This window comes from Globicephala melas, chromosome 13 (genome assembly GCF_963455315.2).
Source record: "Globicephala melas chromosome 13, mGloMel1.2, whole genome shotgun sequence".
Taxonomy (NCBI): domain Eukaryota; kingdom Metazoa; phylum Chordata; class Mammalia; order Artiodactyla; family Delphinidae; genus Globicephala; species Globicephala melas.
In genome coordinates this window covers 55,162,508-55,180,713 of record NC_083326.1, presented here as the reverse complement: position 1 = coordinate 55,180,713, position 18,206 = coordinate 55,162,508, and the positions used below count along the sequence as shown (strand labels likewise).

Below are 18,206 nucleotides of genomic sequence, written 5' to 3'. Positions count from 1 at the left end.
GAAATTCACAGACCACAGGATCCCAAACTACAGCAGAGATGTGTTCTAGTCTTTCAATATATGAAAGCCAAGGTTAAAATTCCGAGTTATTATTCAAGCAGCAAATATTTTCTTTAGCCAGGGCATTTTATAAAAACATGGTCCTATCTCAGTCAGCCTAAGAATACCAGGAGCAAACTGGTACTCTGACAAAATTAGATTTAACCCATTGCCATGAGGGAGACCACACACCAGAGGAAAAGAGAGTTTCAGTAGGATTCTAGGAAGCATGGAGCTTAGATGTAGGTCTGGTCTGAAAAATGAATCCAGTGTCCTGCTGCTTTGGAAACAGTCAAGTTGAGATAAATGAGGACTGTTGTATCTAGAAAGCTTTTATGTGGAGCTCAGCACCTGGGCTGGGAACTGAAGCTGCTTCTCTGTCAACAGCAACTCCTCCACACAAGAAGGCAATACCTCATTCTTCCTGATAAAATTTCAAACAGCAAGCCTACTGATAATGTTGGATATTAGAGAAGAAAGTTTCTCGGTGAGCCTGTAGTCACTCAAAGAGGGAGTTATCACAACCCTCTACTGCAGCAGTGTCCCCGGGAGACACATTTCCTGTGAACCTTGAGCTTGGTTTCTCTGTGTTTGTTGTTCCAGCCTGATAAATGCTGGGCAGATAATTTCTCAGTCCAAGCCAATTTTTATTTTCTCCATATCCAGAGCAAAATGTGTCATGGGGATTAAAACACACTTGCAAGATTCATGTGATTTTATTAAACATCTATCTATAGTCCACAGAAAGAATTGCTGAACTTCAAAACATAAAAATTCCTGGGCTATGTGGTCAGTAATCACCTGCTGGCTCAAACCTCCTCCATCTGGCGTAGGTTGCATTATTTGTTCTAAACAGATATAATTTTGTCTTACAAAATTTAAGTCCACAAAATATCTGTTAGGGCAACTGGAGAAGGTGTTTATTTCTGGGAATTAAAAAAGTTACTGAGGAAATAATATGGTGGCTTGTATGTAAGGACAGTTTCTGAAGGCAGAAACGCCTGAATCCCTGTGGGTTTAAGCAGTACCTGATCCACGGCTGTGATTCCTGGGCACTGACATTGACCTCCTGGGAGCTTCTGCATGTTCAGTACCAGAGTCTCTGGAGTTTACCTGGAATGTGTGATGGCAACGTTCTGAAATTCCATTTAAAATGGAACAGGATTGTTTTGCAATCTCACTTTCATGGGTCATGTGTGCCAGGGGATATTCATAAAGACCTCAGATTAGCTGCACATATGGAAATATTGTCAGATTAGCTGCACATATGGAAATATTGTCAGATTAGCTGCACATATGGAAATATTGTCAGTGAGGAGGTGAACTCACTTCTTTTAGCTCTTGTTTCAAATACCTGCCTTCCAAAGGAAATAAGAACGAGCACCATGCTATGTGACAGTATCATTGCGTTCTCCTGAAGAATGTCCCATACATATGTTTAAGAACCTCATTTAGGAAACAGCTGTCCTGTAATAGAGAGGATTATGTTTTAAATATCCATTTTCCTGGTCTGTCTGTGCCAAGTCTATAGAAAATGTAGAAAATGGGTATTTTTATTACCATACAGTTGTTAAGGTAACTCCTTGTGTACTTATTTCATTCCCCCAATGCTGTAGAGGCTACAGAGTTTTATGAATCTGTAATTCAAAGAGTTTTACTTCTTAAACTCTATTGCTAAATTTTGTTAAAATTATTTTAATTTTATACAAATTCTTTTTTTAACCACAGAAGCAATATTCATATTTATTTACAATCTGATAAATTATATCTAACATTAGTAATTGAAAATTTGAGAATCTTTATATTTTATCCAGAAAACATTTGCTCTATATTATCTTTGGAAGACAGCCATTTTAACTATAAAGAGCCTCAGATAATAAACTTTCTGTAGGCAGTAGAACTGTAATTATTTATCTATACTCGACCTCACATCTTCCTTCTTGCTCTATAAGTATTTATGTAGGTAATTAGGTATTTATTAATGGCTTGCTATGTTTGAACAACTCCACTTAGTAGAAATGTAGACCTAGAAACAAGAAAGGGAAGAGGATGTCAATATTTTCTCCTTTGTGTAATGCAATGTAAAAGAAAAGAAAGCTAACCTAATCCCAGGGGTATTTTAGTTTTTCTTATTTTAGACCCAGAGCTAACAGGAGCAAATGATATTCTTTGAACATTTCAAAATCTTCATAATTCCTTCAGGTTGTATTTTAACTTTTTCAAAGTGGATCAACTTTTCCCTGCTAAATGAAGTCTCTCTTTGGTTGTGAAGAGTGTTGTTAATTAAAACTCATGTGGGGTTGGAAATGCAATTCTGTGGAGTGTATATGAACACTAGGCTTGATCTGTTTTTAGCCTCTGCTTTGTAGTTAGATGTCCAGTAGTAAAGTGGAAACTATGGAGACTTATACGTGCTCAGGACTTGGCTGACCTCAGTTAAGACTTAAGAACAATGGCTTGTTCAGAGTCAGTGTGGTTTTTAGCTCAGATTGGTTTACCAATTGCATTCTGAGCCAAGGGTTATAAAATAAATTCTGGAAGGCTTATTCTAAATGCTTTTGTTCTTAGTCACAGTGAGAAAAAAAAACTAAATTAAAGAAAGTAATTCAGGAAAACAAAATGATACAAGACTATTGTTTTATGTTAGTAATTCACAAATACTATTAGAGATGAAAGGAGAAATGGTACTCATGACCACTTCGCAACCATTAGGCAAGGGTTTTTAACCTCTGTCCATGAGTAGGTTTCAACAGAGTTTTGGATGATCTCAAATTATATGCAAAATTAGGCACAGATGAAATTTTTTTTTTTTTTTTTTTTTTTGCTGAGAAAGACCCTAGCTTTTATCAGATTCTCAGAGAACTCTGTGGTTCAACAAAGGTCACAACCACTGCACTGAAAAGTCTGCATATAAATATCAGACAGCCCAGTGTGTGACCTGAGGATCCCTTTCTAAGGAATTAGGATGAAATAAGGAAGATGTTTACAGGGAATGTGGTATATGGAAATCAGGGTGCCATCCTTTCTTTTGAGTAAGATGGGAGTAAAAAAGAAATATTTTGTTATACTTGATAAGTAGAAATGAATAACTTCCAGAAACCAGAGAACAACACAGCACAGTTCTTGGGTGATGGGCCCCTCAACCCTCTGTGGTAATGGTAGGCATCAGATTGTCTGATTCTAAACAGATTAAAATCCAGCCCATATGATACCGTTCAGCATAGCATTCTCTATACCACTTTACAGTAACTCTGAGAAGTAGAAATTATTATCCTCATTTTTAAAATGAGAGAATTGGAGGGACTTCCCTGGTGGTGCAGTGGTTAAGAATCTCTGCCTGCCAATGCAGGGGACACGGGTTCGAGCCCTAGTCTGGGAAGATCCCACATGCTGCGGAACAACTAAGCCCGTGTGCCACAACTACTGAGCCTGTGCTCTAGAGCCCATGAGCCACAACCACTGAGCCCGCGAGCCACAACTACTGAAGCCCGCATGCCTAGAGCCTGTGCTCCTCATCAAGAGAAGCCACCACAATGACAAGCCCGTGTACTGCAACGAAGAGTAGCCCCTGCTTGCCGCAACTAGAGAAAGCTTGCGCGCAGCAACAAAGACCCAACGCAGCCAAATAAATAAACAAATTTTAAAAATAGCACAAAAAATGTACAAAGAATAAGAAAATATTTTTTTTTAAAAATGAGAGAATTGGAGACCAAAGAGATTAAATGACTTTTCTCCCTTACACTAACAAATAGTGGAAGAGTGACTTGAGCGCCCCAACCTACCCCAAGTCCCCCACCCTTTCTACAAGTTCGCAGTAACTCCCCTTGACTACATGGCTACCATATTTTTCTTGAAGCACCAATGTGTAGTTTTGCATTATGCTTCCTTTTCTTTCCCCTGCTTCTCCTGGAGAAACCAAGATTTAGAGCAGGGAACAATAGGTAGAAACAATAGCTAGAAAATCCCAGGGGCATTATGAATGCCAAACCTGGAACCTTACACACTCTTTAACTGTCACTTAGAATCAGACCTGAGACTCACAAGGGCTCTGGAAGACACCAGTTTGGGGATAAGAAAACTGAAACATGAGTGACTTGCCCTGGGCACCGTGCCTAACCTTAAATTGTGCCCCTTACCTACACTCATGTCACATTGTCACATTGATTGACCCTTGGTTGTTACCCAGATCATAACCTCTTTTGAAACTTCTAGACTTTGCAAAGAATGTACTAATGTTCAAACCAGTTGTAATTCTCACAGAAGATACCAATGCTAAAAACAGAGACCACAAAACACAAACCCCTGTCTTTTATTGATGGATCTGATTACAGCAGGGACTGAGGGGGACCTGAAGACTTGCTCCCTTTCCCACCCCAGTGTGGTTTCAAATGATGCTACCAAAGAAGTCTGCTGCCTTGTGGACATTTGTGTGTCTTGACCTCAGCTATGGGTATCAGATTAGTGTCCATTTTCTATATCTCCATTTCTAGATGTTCTAACGTAATGGCAAGTGGATAGTCTTTGGGGTCAAACAAGCCTTTACTTACATGCAATTACACTTGCGACTTTGGATATGCCTGTAAACTCTCAGTTTCTTCATCTGTAAAATGAGGAAAATGACTGTTGTTCATGTTGGCAGCCCTAAAAGAGATAATCATGTAAGGTGTGTAGTATAATAGCAGGCACATAGGGACCGTTTAGTGAGGTTTAGGTATTGTTCATTCATTCAGTAAATATTTACTGAGTGCCTCCTGTGTGCTAAGCACTGCTCTAGGTTCTTGGGATAAATTACTGAATAAATCTGACAAAGATTCCTGCCCTCTTGGAGCATGGAGAGATAGGTCATAAACAATAAACATAAAAAGGACAATGAATTTAAATCATGCTAAAAGGTAATAAATGTTATGGAAGCAATAAAAAATAGAATAGGGTAAGAAGGATTAAGATATATCCTCTTCTCTAAAGAAAGATTTAACTATTATATATAAGGAAAAGGCACCATAAGTTTCTGGGTAGCAAATAGAACATTCTGGGATTTGTCTTCCAGAATTTAAGTACTAAGAAAATGATGAGTCATATTACTTCCTATATGACAGGAGAAGATCAGGGGAAACATCTAATGAAAGCAGAAACCAGTTATTCTTTTTTATTCTGCCCAGAAATGGACAGGTTTATTGCCAGTTCCTTCTTTAAAAGGCAACTACTGAGTTGTGTTCTGAATCCCCAAAATAAACGCTGCGTCTAAAGAGAGAAGCCTTCACCACGCATCAATCTCCGACTCTCATTGCTGTAAACCTGCAACTTGTTTGCGGAGAGAGGACTGGGAGTATCATTCCTGGTGATACCAGTTTCCTACAACTGGCAATTTGTAGATCCATAGAATTGGGGAATGGCAGGAAGAGACCACGAGCTCATCTAATTCAAGCCCCTCCTTCCACAGATAACATACACTGAGGCCCAGAAAGACGTGATTCGTTCTCTGCTTCATTTGCTTTGTTTCTACACTGAAAATACTATTCATCAGGCTCTTTTGCAGGTCAAATTAAAGTTTAGATGATACAAGATACCCCCAGAATGGCATTAATCTTCCATAGGCAGGTGAATCAGGCTGTGAGAAGGAAGACATGTCCCCTCATAGAGTGGGAATAGAATAAGTAGCCAGAGGTGGAGGAAGGGCCATGCAGTTACCTCCCATCGCTCAGAGGTAACATGTTAACTCTGTCCACTGCTGGCCGAGCAGTGAGTGTAACTGAGCTTCCCCGCAGAGCTCTCCGAGCTGTGGGAGCCCAAGGAGGCCTTGCTGCAGGCTTGACCTTTTCCACAGCAGCCTTTCTAGATGAAACAGGAGATAGCAGGAGCACCTCAAATGAGGAAGGTAACCGTCATGCAAAGTCTAGTCAACCCTAGCGACCATCCTCAGAGTGGGGTGGAATATGGGTTTCTGGGCTGCCTTATAAATAAGTTAATAAGGCTAACTTTTACTAACCCTGGACAATTTTCAGTCCACAGACCTAGACTCTATAAGGCATCTCCTGATATTATGGTCAAGTGTCCTGCATAATATATCTAGGAAATATAGAGTGGACTCTTTCACTTCTGCTTAAAAATGGGCCATACTCACTCAGTCGGGTTAAATTAATTTCTAAAATAGCCAGGAATGGATAGAAACTGAAGGGTGTATGTGATAACCATAAAGATTTGTCTCTCAGTGTTTAACCCACTAGCTTTTTCCAGAGCATGACTATTCTAACATTCATGTTGAGAAGTGGTTCAGACTCCCCTGGTATTTGTTTTTAGATCATGTCTATCTATACATTAGCTGTGGCAAATTACTAAAAAGGAGAGTAAAATGTTACTTGTCAGCGGAAATTTAAATAATGGAAACAATAAGGCAATAAATAGAAGAAAAATTGTGGTTATATTACTATTTAAGTAACTAAAATTTTTTAAAAACTAAAAATGAGATATTTTGGCTTCCCTGGTGGTACAGTGGTTAAGAATCCGCCTGCCAATGCAGGGGACACAGGTTCAAGCCCTGGTCTAGGAAGATCCCACATGCCACAGAGCAACTAAGCCCATGCGCCACAACTCCTGAGCCTGTGCTCTAGAGCCCGCAAGCCACAACTACTGAAGCCTGCGTGCCTAGAGTCCATGCTCTGCAACAAGAGAAGCCACCACAATGAGAAGCCTGCACACTGTAATGAAGAGAAGCCCCCGTTCTCCGTAACTAGAGAAAGCCCGCATGCAGCAACGAAGACCCAAAAAAGCCAAAAATAAATACATTAAATAAATAAATTAAAAATAAAAAAGATATTTTTATGCTGAGAGACTGAAATAGAGAGGAAAACAGGATAACTATAAGGTAAATAATGCAAAGACAGAAAGAAAGGCCAAGGGACTGTTATTTATTATGATACTGCATGTCAGTAAATTTCAAGGATGATGTTGATCAAACTAAATTCGTGCTTGTATCTTATAAGAGACCTTTTCTGGAAAGTATACTAGTGAAAAAAGGACTCAAAGCCTCCTGCTTATCCACTAACTTTGATGTTCTCCTGAAAGTTCCTTAAGTGTTTAGATTGGGAAACAGGAGAATCAAAAGGTCAGTAGAAAGTGTTGAGGCTGACACGATACCCATACCAAAGGAGGAGCGTAGGACGAAGCTGCTGTATATCAAAAGTAGACCCAAAACAACCTTTCACAAAACCCAGGGAAAATACAGTCTTTCAAGTTTTGCAACAGGGAAAAATGCAGCTGATAGAAAGACAGAAATGAGAAAAGAGACTGCAAACTCCAAGTGCTTGTTTCTGACCCTCCAGGGGGTTCTGAAGATGAAAGAGATGGACCCTCAGATCCCAGAAGCCCTGAGGAGGAGGGGCTGACCAAATGACCAAAGACAGCCAAGAAGGACAGTTTTCTAGAAGCTGACCCATAGTTCAGTAAAACCACCACCCTTTCCTCCCTTCTGGGAAACAGCTGAGCATTTTGTTTATACGCAGCAATGCTAGGTTGTAAATATATATGAAGAGGCGGTTTTAAAGGAAAATTGTTAGAATAATAAAAATGAGTTCAGCTCCTTTGTGGCGACTCAGTAAAGTCTAATGACAACACATAGATAAGTCAGCAATGAAAATGGAACTTCTGTTTTCAAGCTTTTGCACATATCTCTGTGTCATCCTGGGATGACCTACCCATCTTTTAATGTCCAGCTCTTCCACAAAGGATTCCCTGATAACCCCAGACAGAAATTGCCTCCAAGCCTGTGAATTCAGCTTTTGTTTGCTCTAATCTTTCTGTTTATCTGCCTGCCTTCCTTCTGTCCTTCCATCCTTTCTTCCATGATTGACATAATTCAACACATCAGGCCTGGTAGCATTTACTCCCCTACTAGATGGTAAAGCTCTCAGAAAACAAGAGTCTTTTTTTATTTTAATTAATTAATTTTATTTTATTATTTACTTTTGGCTGCGTTGGGTCTTCGTCGCTGCGCGTGGGCTTTCTCTAGTTGCGGGAGAGCGGGGGCTATGCTTCGCTGTGGCGTGCAGTGTTCTCATTGTGGTGGCTTCTCTTGTTGTGGAGCATGGGCTGTAGGCGTGCGGGCTTCAGTAGTTGTGGCTCACAGGCTCTAGAGCACAGGCTCAGTAGTTGTGGCGCACAGGCTTAGTTGCTCTGTGACATGTGGGATCTTCCCAGACCAGGGCTCGAACCCGTGTCCCCTGCATTGGCAAGCAGATTCTTAACCATTGCACCACCAGAGAAGTCCTAACAGGAGTCATTAATTTATCTAATTTATCTTCATATCCCCCTCCCACCCCAGCTTCAAGCACGCTATTGTGCACACAGTGGATACTAAATAAGTTTTCTGTTGAATAAATGAAATTATGACAGAAAGTTAAGGCTTCCTGTTTGAAGTGAACCTTCTCTTGCACATTCTAAAATATCAGCTGGGTTGTGTGCTAAGTTTATGTTTAACATTACAAGAAACTACTCTTTTCCAAAGCAGCTATACCGTTTTACATTCACATACTAAGGTACAAGGATTCCAGTTTATCCACATTAGTTATTTTCTGTCTTATTTTTTTATAGCCATTCTTTTGGGTGTGTAGTGGGGTCTCATTGTGGTTTTAACTTGTGCTTACTTAATGGCTAACGATGTTGACCATCTTTTTTTTTTTTTTTTTTTTGGTGGTACGCGGGCCCCTCACTGCTGTGGCCTCTCCCGTTGTGGAGCACAGGCTCCGGACGCGCAGGCTCAGTGGCCATGGCTCACGGGCCCAGCCGCTCCGTGGCATGTGGGATCTTCCCGGACCGGGGCACAAACCTGCGTCCCCTGCATCGGCAGGCGGACTCTCAACCACTGCGCCACCAGGGAAGCCCATTGACCATCTTTTTAATGTGCATGGTAGCCATTTGTGTATCTTCTTTGGTGAAATGCCTGCTCAAATCTTTTGCCCATTTTTAAATTGGATTTTTTTTCTGCTTATTATTGAATCATTAGAGTTATTTAAATATTTTATATACAATTCCTTTATTAATGTTTGCAAATATTTTCTCTCATTCTGTGACTTGTCTTTTCATTCTTTTAACAGTGTCCTTCAAAGACCAGAACTTTTACATTTGATGAAATTCAGTTCATCACTTTTTTTCCTTTTTTAATCATGCTTTTCATGTTATATCTAAGAACTCTAACTCAATATCATAAAGAATTTCTTTTATCTTCTGAGTTTTGTAATTTTACTTTACATTTAGAAATAATCCATTTTGAATTAATTTATTTTATTTTTTTAAAATATTTTTACATCTTTATTGGAGTATAATTGCTTTGCAATGGTGTGTTAGTTTCTGCTTTATAACAAAGTGAATCAGTTATACATATACATATGTTCCTATATCTCTTCCCTCTTGCGTCTCCCTCCCTCCCACCCTCCCTATCCCACCCCTCTAGGTGGTCACAAAGCACCGAGCTGATCTCCCTGTGCTATGCGGCTGCTTGAAGTAATTTTTTGTATGTGATGTTGAGTAAAGTTCTAAATCCATCCCTTCACTTATGGATATACAATTGTCCCAGCACCATTTGTTGAAAAGACTATCCTTTCACCCTTAAATTCCTTAGCACCTTTATCAAAAATTAACTGACCATAAGTAAAAAGGTTTATATATGGACTCTCAATTCTGTTGCATGGATCTGTATGCCTGTCCTTATGCCAGCACCACACTTTCTTAATTATTATTGCTTTATAAAGAGTTTTGAAATTGGTAGATGTAAGTTCTCAAACTTAGTTCCTCTTCTACAAAAAAATAAAATAAAAAATCTTGCCTATGTAATTCCTTCATATTCCCATATAAATTTTAAGATCACCTTGTTAATTTCTACAAAGAGAAAAGTCTGCTGGCAACATGATAAGAATTATGTTGAAACTGTAAATCAATTTTGAAAAATGTGTGTTTTAACAATGTTGACTCTTTCAATCCATGAACATGGGATATTTATTTATTTAGATTTTGTTTCACTTATCATAATGTTTTGTAATTTTCAATGTAGAAGTGTTATACTTCTATGTTAAAGTTATTCCTAAATATTTTATTCTTTTTGATAGTATTGTGAATGGAGTTATCTTAATTTTATTTTTGTATTGTTCATTGCTAGTCAACAGAAGTATAATTGATTTTTGTGTTTTGATTCTGTATCCTGTTACCTTGCTGAACTCATTTATTAGTAGTAGCATTTGTGTGTGTGTGCGTGTGTGTGTGTGTATTCCTTAGCATTTTTTACATATAGGATTATATCATCCATAACTAAAGGTAGACTTGCTATCCAATTTTTTCAATTTTATTTTTAATAATTGCCTTGGCTATTCTTCAGTATAATGTGAACTTCAGTACAATGTTGAAGAGAATTGGCAAGAGCAAATATCACACCCTTGTTCCCTTACTGTCTTAGGAAGAAAGGATTTAATTTTTTACTATTAGATATGATACTAGCTCTAGATTTTTCATAGATGGTCTTTATCAGACTGAGGAACTTCCCTTCTATTCCTCTTTTGTTGAGAGTTTTTAACATGAAGGAATGCTGAATTTTGTCAAATACTTCTTTTGCATCTATTGAGGTGATCATTTTTTTTGTTTTTTATTCTGTTAATATGGTACATTACACTGATTGATTTTCAAATGTTAAATGGACCTTGCATTCCTGGAATAAATACCACTTGGCTATATGTTGCTGGATTCAGTTTACTAATATTTTGTGAAGGATTTTTGTACCTGTGTTCTTGAAGGCTATTGGTCTGTGGTTTTTTTTGTTGTTTGTTTATTATAATGTTTTTGTTTGGCTTTGATATCAGGTAATACTGGCCTTATAGAATAAGTTGGAAAGTGTTCCCTTCCCTTCTGTTTTTGAAAATACATGTAAATGATTTGTTTGTTTCTTCTTTATATATTCCATGGAATTCATCTGTGAAACCATATGGGCCTGGGCTTTTCATTGTGCAAAGATTTTAAATTACTAATTCAGTTTCTTTACTTGTTATTGATCTGTTCTGATTTTTCATTTCTTCTTGAGTTAGTTTTTGTAGTTTGAATCTTTATGGGAATTTTTCCATTTCATTTAAGTTGTCTAAATTTTTGGCATAAGTGCATTTATCATACTTCCTTGTGAGCCTTTTAATTTATGTGGGGTTGGTAGTGGTCTCCTCTTTTATTCTTGTTCTTGATAATTTGTGTCTTCTCTCTTTCTTCATAATTTGTGTCTAAACCTTTCTAGTGAAAGGTTTGTCAATTTTCTTGATCTTTTCAATGAACCAACTTTTGTTTCACTGATTTTATCTATTGTTGTTCTGTTTTCTATTTTATTGATTTCCTCCCTAATCTTATTATATCTACCTTCTACTTGCTTCATATTTAATTTTTTTCTAACTTACAATGAAAGCTTAAGTTATTAATTTGAGACTTTTCTTCTTTTCTAATATAGACACTTAAAGCTATAAACTTACCTCTAATAACTGCTTTAGCTTTATCCTATAAATTTTGATATGTTGTGTTTTTTTTTCATGTAGTTCAAAATACTTTCTAATTTCCCTTGTGATTTCTTTTCCCTTGTGAGTAATTTAGAAGTATGTTGTTAGTTTCCTGATATATGAGGATTTTCTAAATTTCTTACTGTTGTAGATTTTTACTTAATTTTTCTGTTATCAGAGAATATATTTTGTATGGTTTAAATTCATTTAAATGGATTGAGATTGTTTTGTGAGTTAGCATATAAATTCTCCTGGAGAATGTTTAAAAGAATATGTACTTTGTTGTCATTGGGTAAAGTATCCTAGAAAGGTCAGTTGTATCAAGTTGATTGAGAGTGTTATTCAAGTCTCCTATGTCCTTGCTGATTTTTGTCTAGTCGTTCTATCAGTTATTGAAAGTGGAGTATTGAAATCTCCAGCTATTTTCTTTTCTTTTTTTTAAATTAATTAATTAATTAATTTATTTTTGGCTGTGTTGGGTCTTCGTTTCTGTGCGAGGGCTTTCTCTAGTTGTGGTGAGTGGGGGCCACTCTTCATCGCGGTGCACAGGCCTCTCACTGTCGCGGCCTCTCTTGTTGCGGAGCACAGGATCCAGATGCGCAGGCTCAGTAATTGTGGCTCAGGGGCCTTGTTGCTCCACAGCATGTGGGATCCTCCCAGACCAGGGCTTGAACCCGTGTCCCCTGCATTGGCAGGCAGACTCTCAACCACTGTGCCACAAGGGAAGCCCAGCTATTATCAATTTTCTACTTTTTCTTTCAATTCTGTCATTTTTTGCTTCATATATTTTAGGGCTCTGTTGGTAGATGCATGTACATTTATAATTGTTATATGTTTTTGAGGAATTGACCTTCCTATCATTATGAAATATCCCTCTTTGTCTCTAGTAATATTTCCTAGTTAAAAGTATATTTTGTTTGATATTAATATAGCCACTCCAGCTCCTTATGGTTATTATTTGCATGGTATATCTTTTTCATCCTTTTACTTTAACAATATGTGTCTTTGAATTTAGAATGTGGCTCTTGTAGCAGCATATAGTTGGATTTTAAAAAATCCATTCTGACAATCTCTGCTGTTCCTTGGAGTTTTTAATCCATTCACATTTAATAAAATTACTGCTATGGTTGGACTTATGTTTACCAGTTTTTAAATTTTTTTCTGCATATCTCATATCTCTTTTGTTCATTTGTTTCTCCTTTACTGCCTTGTTTTGTGTTAAATAGATATTTTTAGTGTACCGTTTAATTCCTTTCTTTCTTGACTCTATTTTTTATTATTTTCTTAAGGGATTGCTTTAGAAATTATAATATACAATATTAACTAATCGCAATCTACTTCAGATTTATATTAACTTCATACCAGTAAAATTTAGAAACTTTGCTCCAATATAGTTCCATTTCCTCCCTTATCCTTTGTACTATTAACATATGCCTTACAACTATATATGTTATAAACCCAACAGTGCAGTGTGATAAGTATTGTTTTATGTAATCTTATGTCTTCAAAGAATTTAAGAAAATAGAAATATATGTATGCTTATATATTTATCCAGTTATTTACTTCCTGGTGCTCTTTATTTTTTGGTGTGGATTCAAATTACTGTCTGGTGTCATTTCCTTTAAACCTGAGGGATTTGCTTTAGCATTTCTTATAAGACAGGTCTGCTAGCAATGGATTCTCTCGCTCTTTGTCTGGCAATGTCTTTGCTTTCAGTTTTGAGTAATAGTTTTGCTGAATATAGAATTCTTGATTTATTTTTTCCCCTAGTACTTAAATATGTCATACGAATGCCTGTGGGTTGTATCGTTTCTGATGTGAAGTGAATCATTAATACATTGTTCTCTTGTATGTGATGAATCATTTTACTCTTGGTGCTTTGAAGTTTTCTCTCTGACTTTGGCTTTCAACAGTTTGACTATATATGATATATCTACATGTGTATCTCTTTGTGAGTATCATACTTGGGTTTGTTGAGTATCTTGGATCCATAGATTAATATTTTCATCAAGTTTGGGGAATTTTAGTCCATTATTTCTTCAAATATATTTTCCTACCTTTTCTCTCTCTCTCCTCTTTCCAGTACTACCATGACTCATATACTGGTATGTTTGATGTTGTCTAACAGATCTCTGAGGCTTTAAGATTTTTTCTTCTTCTTTTTCTATTTTTTTTTATTAGATTATTTCTATCTTCAGATTCACTGATTTTTTAAATTCTTCTATATAAAATCTGTTGAGTCCCTTTAATAAATTTTTCATTTAAGTTATTGTACTTTTAAACTCCAAAATATTCATTTGCTTCTATTTTATAATTCTTATCTCTGCTGACATTCTCTCTTTTTGGGTCATTATTATAATATTTTCCTTTAATTCTTTAAACATGGTTTCCTTTATTGGCCTTTGAACTTATTTCTTATTACTGCTTTGAAGTCTTTGTTTGCTAAATCGAACATCAGGGTGCACCTGGAGACAATTTTTATTTACTGATTTTTTCTGCTGGTGTGTGTCACACTTTCCTATTTCTTGTCATGTTTCATAATTTTTGTTGTAATTGAAAATGGGACATGTTGGGGGCTTCCCTGGTGGCACAGTGGTTAAGAATCTGCCTGCCAATGCAGGGGACACAGGTTCAATCCCTGGCCCAGGAAGATCCCACATGCCACGGAACAACTAAGCCTGTGTGCCACAACTACTGAGCCTGCGCTCTAGAGCCCACGAGCCACAACTACTGAAGCCCACGTGCCTAGAGCCTGGGCTCCGCAACAAGAAAAGCCTCCGCAATGAGAAGCCCATGTACTGCAACAAAGAGTAGCCCCCGCTCGCTGCAACTAGAGAAAACCCACACACAGCAACAAAGACCCAGCACAGCCAAAAAAAAAAAAAGAAAAGAAAATGGGACCTGTTAGATAATATAGTGTAGTAATTCTGGATTCTGAATTTTTCCCTAAATGTGTTGTTGCTCTGTTTTGTTTTTGTTTAATTACTTGCCTAAACACATTTATAGAATCTGTTTGCCTAGCACTGTGTTACTGCTGATGTCTCTGTTTTAGTTTTTTTAAAAAATTGTCATTCTCATTTTTAAGCCTGAATTCATAGGGATCACCTTGTATTTGCATAGATTAATAGCCAATAAATGAATGGTCAGACACTGTGCTCAAACATCTCAAGACAGTAAAGGTTCCATCTTCTGGCAATAGATCTGTGTGTGTGTTGGGGAGCACATTTGAAATTCAGGTAATTTTAAAGTATGTATGCCCTGGATTTGCTTACCTCTAGACTCTCTTGTTTCTCCTCTGCACATGTACACAGGTTTACAGTTAACCAATGATGTGTGGATAACCTGGGCCCTCTCCAGTTTTTTTCTATTCAGGCACATGGAGAGCTTATGAAGGCCCCCATGGTGGTCGTTTTTTTTTTTGGCTGCATTGGTCTTCGTTGTTGTGCGCTGGCTTTCTCTGGTTGCCGCGAGCGGGGGCTACTCTTTGTTGTGGTGCGTGGGCTTCTCATTGCGGTGGCTTGTCTTTGCTGTGGAGCACAGGCTCTAGGCGCGTGGGCTTCAGTAGTTGTAGCACACAGGTTCAGTGGTTGTGGCATGTGGGCTCTAGAGCACAGGCTCAGTAGTTGTGGCACATGGGCTTAGTAGCTCCGCGGCATGTGGGATTCCTGGAAAAGGGCTTGAACCCATGTCCCCTGCATTGGCAGGTGGATTCTTAACCACTGCACCACCAGGGAAGTCCCTCCATGGTGGTCTTATTTTTCAAATCTTCCTGTTAAATTTCAGGCTGACCTGCCAGTCTTCTGCTTGCTCCAACCGTGATTGCATCCTGAGATTGATTGAGCTGCTGGTCTTCCCTTGTTTGTTTGCCACTTAGGTGGCTCATGTTACAATGTTGCTGGTTGTGGAGGTTTATCATGCTCTGCTCCAAATCAAGTCAACCCCTCTGGCAGTGAACATTATGATTTTCTCACCTTTTCCCACCTTGGTCGAACTACCTTATGGATTGAGCTGGGAGCTAGGGGGTGGTGAAAGACTAGGCAAGAATGTCACACAGACTCCCACTTATTCATACCTGAAGTTCAGTATCTTTTTATGAATAACCACTTGTCAGTGTAGTGTATGCCTTTGGTTGATTTTCAGAGCCCTGAATGGGTTGGTTTTGGCAATTGTATCCAATTTTATCATGGCTTTTTGGGGAGAGAAACTGCTGAACTGCTCACTCCACCATACTAGAAGTCTCACCTCTGCATTGGTCATTTTTATTAGCTCCTCAGCTGATTCTGATGGCAAGTCAGGGTTGAGAATCACTGAGATAGCATATGATTACAGGAGGATGAATCTTGATTTCACTTCATTCAGTAAGTTTATTGAACACTATCAGGCAATGCACACAGTACTGAGTATACAAAGGTAACTTAGGCCATCCCCCTCCTTGAATAGTCATAGGCAATGGGAAAGATAGAGAGGGAAACCAATAATACAATATAACCGTAGGCATATAGGGATGGGTGTCTACAACCGATCATATCATCTCATTTTTTCTGAAACATGCTGATAGGTTGTCATAATTTTTTTAGAAAATAGTATATCCATTAAGTAGATCCATACTTAACATAAGTGTGAATAAAGTTACTCATCCTGGGGAACTAGGACAACATAACTTTAAAGAACTAGCATTTTACTTCATGTAAAGTTTAATGAGTTTTTTAATGCTTTATTTTTAATTGAACTGTGATGTGAATAAATCAATTGATGTGAATAAATTCAGGAATAGCAAATCAACATCAGAGTCAGTATGGGAAGTGTGACATGGTGTTGTGGTTTCCAAAGTGGCGAATCCACGAAGGCAAGCCATGGAAGTGTAGGAAGAAATATGAGCACTTCTGTATTTTTTAAAAAGTCAAATTTGGCCCATAAAATTTTTCTGTTGATTGAATATTTCATAAAGTGAGAATATTTATACAGCAGTATATGTGTAGAATTTATAAATAAACAGGTGGCATGCCCCCAATATTTTTGGATTGAGAGGACCCAGTCACAAAAGTTAGAGACTACTGCTGTAGTGGAAAGAGCACTAACCTAGGTGGATGCTAGTCCTAGCTCACCTACCAACTTGCTGTATGAACCTGGGCAAGTTACAAAGATATTCCAGGTCTTCCACATCTATAAACTGAGTGTGGTATAAATATCCCTGAGATCTCTTCCAGTTCTGTGATTCTATAATTAGTTTTGTTCTTGCTATTCCTGTTAAGAATAATTATGAAGTTGTAAGAGTGGAAGGTTATGTTGTTTTTGTTGTTGTTGTTTTTCAGTATTTGAACTGGATGGAGGTGCAAGTCTATTTCTGAGTCCCTGGAACATTTCCAGAAAGAGCTTTCTGTACCTGAGCTACATCCCTTCTCTGTGGTGCTGCTGGTCATAGGTGTGATGATGTCATACACACCATGATATTTCTTTAAATTCTGCTAACTTTAGACATATTAAGACGACATACCACAATTAGTAGCAGAGTACAGATAGATGTACTTAGACACAGTTACAGACACATGGGTGCACCCATGCACACGCAAATCAATCCTTACCTATAGCTTAGTTTCCCTGCCTTCATAAATTGAAGTTCAGAAAGATTCAAGACATAAAGAACATTAAATTTAGGGTTTTTAAAATTTTTTTATTTATTTTTGGGTGCGTTGGGTCTTCGTTGCCGTACATGGGCTTTCTCTAGTTGCTGCGAGTGGGGGCTACTCTTCGTTGCAATGCACGGGCTTCTCAATGCGGTGGCTTCTCTTGTTGCGGAGCCACTGAGTGCATGGGCTTCAGCAGTTGCAGCACGTGGGCTCAATAGTTATGGCGCACCGGCTCTAGAGCACAGGCTCAGTAGTTGTGGCGCATGGGTTTAGTTGCTCTGTGGCATGTGGGATCTTCCTGGACCAGGGGTTGAGGCCGTGTCCCCTGCATTGACAGGAGGATTCTTAACCATTCTTAACCACTGCACCACCACGGAAGTCCTGTTAAATATAGTTTTAATAGTTAAAAGACCCAAATTGATCCATACATATCAAGTTAAGTGTCTACTCAGAAACTGACTTATAAGACAGAGTATTATTTTCAAAATTTAGATACAACTAAAAGCCCAAGAGGTTAGCAAGCCCTTATTTAGCTCTTTGATGTAACTTCAAAGAAATTTAAATTTAAAAAAAGAAATTAAAATTTTACATATTCTATTGAACTCCTCTAAAAACATTATTTGACTTTAAAATTCAATAGAGTAAGATGTTAGACTTCAGTGTTCCTGGGTCATAACAAAATAGACATGGCTTTCCTTCAAATAATTAGTTACACTGATTATTGCATAGTCAGTTCCTTAAAACTTTGTTTCTCTGATTTAGTTTTGTTTGTTAACTTCGATAAATGACTTAGCATTACCAAATAGTCTGTTGGCACAGTATTTTAACATCTAATCCTTCACACACTCTTTTTTTGTTAGGATTCAAAAGCTTGAAGAAACTTTAGAGAGCATAACAAGTGTTTGATATTTTCTAAATACTTTGGATTTTCTAAATAATACTATATAATATATGATTTTCTAAATAATACTATATAATATATAAATCATAATGCTTTTTTTGAAGCCTTTTGTTCCAAATGAAATAT

At 37.7% G+C, this 18,206-nt stretch overlaps 1 protein-coding gene across 2 annotated transcripts in view; it reads left to right on the top strand.

Moving 5' to 3' along the window:
- The window catches only part of MYOM1 (myomesin 1), a 142,948-nt gene that overhangs the window by 6,374 nt on the left and 118,368 nt on the right, over window positions 1-18,206 (top strand). The gene's annotated exons all lie outside the window — the stretch shown is intronic.